Here is a 2,469-nt window from a genome sequence, read left to right as displayed (position 1 = left end):
AGAATTCCGTGAAAGATTTACTAATAAAGCAGGGACCATTATCGGTTTTGATTTGATCTGGCAGGCCAAGAACGGTGAAGCACTGGAGAAAATGGCTTATGGCATGTTTAGATTTTTCTCCCATATGGGCTGTAGCCCAACAAGCATGGGAGAAGGTATCAACTGTTAGAAATATGTATTTAAGCTTCCCAAAAGGGGCAAAATGTGTGACATCAGTCTGCCAAAGGTTATTGGGTCTCAGGCCTCGAGGGTTCACTCCGCTCTTTTGAAGTGGAGGAACTTGTAGAAAAGGCTGGCATGACTTACATGTCCTAATGATCTTTTTTAAGTCTCTGACGGGGACCTGAGGGAACCGATGGTGTAGTCTCCTCCAATTAGCATGTGTAAGTTGATGAAAAGAGGTGGCCTCCTGTACTGTGTAGGCTGAAGCTATTCGGTCAGCAAGAGCATTGCCTCTTGACAAAAAGCTTGGCAAATCTTGATGTCCCCTTAGATGTTGTACAAAAAGGGGAACTACTCTCTGTTTTAACAAATTGCGGGCTTGAATCATCAAAGGAGTGATGGGATTATCGTCAAGTCTGATGTGTGCGCCCACAAGGTTGGGCAGTAGATTGACAATGTAAAGGCTATCTGAAAACAGATTAAGAGGGCTTTGGATCTCAGATAGAGCTAAAACAACAGCATAAAGCTCTTTAAACTGGGCAGAGCCCTGTACCTCATGAAAGAGGGTTACGGCCGGAGGGCACTCACTTGTGCCTGGGGGGAACATTACCATAGAGGCTCCCCGTTTACTCTCGTTGGTAAAAATAGGGGACAGAGGGGTCTGCCTCAGTGAGGAACATTTTTGGCGGCTGCCACACCAACTGGCTAAAAGAACTCATCCACTTATAGGGACCATAGTGACAGTCCACTATCCCTGGAAAGCTTTCCATGGCCATTGCCAATCTGGAATTATTTCTCTGTAGCCACAAGAAATCATTGACCCGAAAAGGGATGATCAAAGAGTGGGGTTCACGCCCAAAAAGACGGACAGAAAGATCTCATCCCTTGACAATGCAGTCGGCCATTTGATCCACTATAGAGTACACTAGGGGTGCCCCTCCCACAGACAGATGTATCTGTTGTGCCCAAAGTTGTGAATCTCAGAAGACCACCAAGGAGCCAACACCAATGCAAAAGCAAAGAGCCTTTATTCAAGCTAGCTCAAGCTCAATCTCTCATCTACACCAACGCAGTGGCAAGATGCCAGAGAAAGAGAGCGAGTTTCAATACCACAAAGGTTTTATGGGGTTCTAGGGCAGTTGGTGGGGTGATGGTCATGGCTCTGGCTGATTGGCTGGATCTAGGGGTAGTTGGTGGAGTGACAGGTCATGGCTCTGGTCAATTGGCAGGGTCTAAGGGTGGTGGGTGAACTCTTTGCTGACTGGAGAGGAGAGAGACCAAGCTCCGATTGGGTGAAATAGGATCAAGGTCCTGATTGGCTGAGGTAGAATCCGGGTCCCAATTGGCTGAAATAGAATCTGGGAGCTTGCCCTTTCATTCCCCCCTTCTCTGGATCCTAAGAAGGGACCCAATTATGGGTCTAATAAGGTTTTGCAGTTGTAAGGAGATAAAGGCTGATACTGTTCTCTTAGCACCATTAGCTGGACTGTATTAATTCTATCTTTAATAAAAGTTATCAGTTTATTAAGGATACATGTCTAAAGGTAACAAGATTACTAGGGGCTTGTATTGAGTACAGAGGACTATCACTTGGATGGCTCTCACGTGGTCTCTGAGAATCTGGACCAGCCTGTTGATGACACACGGCCCAAGGGTTAGTAAAAGGAGTAGGATGGCAAGGGGTCCATGAATATTAAAGATAATTTCCTGCCTTGATTTCTCTCTGGGACACTGGCGCCTTGGTTAGGGTGCACATCAAAAGATTGTGTGCCCAGCCTCTAAGGTGGGCTGAGATATTGTCTATTTGCTAAAGAATCTTGCCTTTTACTATGCCGTCTACAGCTGGGCCTGCATGCTAAGTCAATTGCTCAGCTTGCAAAATTACCTAGTCAGATCTGAAGGAGGAAAGACAGCACGTAGACCTGGGCCTTTTAGTATGCTAAAGTGAATCTTATACATGATTACAAATGATTAGCATAATAAAACATGTGCCACTCTTCTTTATCTGGGGAACATTAACTGATCACACTGAAGAATGATTCTAGAGCTTAATGTTCAACATAGTTTTAGTAGGGGGGGTTTCCAGCATGTAGTTACGTTGCTCTGATTGCAAATATCCTGCCCTGCCCCCTCCAGAGGCTCTCACTTTATTCTGTCTTAAGCCTATGGTCCCTGTCTCATTCTCCCGTCTACAGATAGAGACCCAAGCTGCTGCTAGGGAAAAGGGGCGATGACCGCTCTGGCTGCTTCGTGCAGACAAGGGGGCACAGTAAAGGGTGCAGCTAGATCTCCATCACAGGTCAGTTG

General features: G+C 46.1%; 1 long non-coding RNA gene across 1 annotated transcript; it reads right to left on the bottom strand.

Annotated features, from left to right (window-relative positions):
* Window positions 1-1,173: 1,173 nt before the first annotated feature.
* On the bottom strand, window positions 1,174-2,036 carry LOC130682947 (uncharacterized). Its single transcript, XR_008996422.1, has 2 exons — window positions 1,697-2,036; window positions 1,174-1,643 (listed from the first exon to the last, which is right to left on the bottom strand). It is a non-coding gene; the product is annotated as an uncharacterized LOC130682947 (long non-coding RNA).
* Between the last annotated feature and the right edge of the window lie 433 nt (window positions 2,037-2,469).

The sequence above is a fragment of the Manis pentadactyla genome, chromosome 3 (genome assembly GCF_030020395.1).
Source record: "Manis pentadactyla isolate mManPen7 chromosome 3, mManPen7.hap1, whole genome shotgun sequence".
Taxonomy (NCBI): Eukaryota; Metazoa; Chordata; class Mammalia; order Pholidota; family Manidae; genus Manis; species Manis pentadactyla.
Note: the sequence above shows the minus strand (reverse complement) of the source record. Positions and strands in the feature narration are given on the sequence as shown.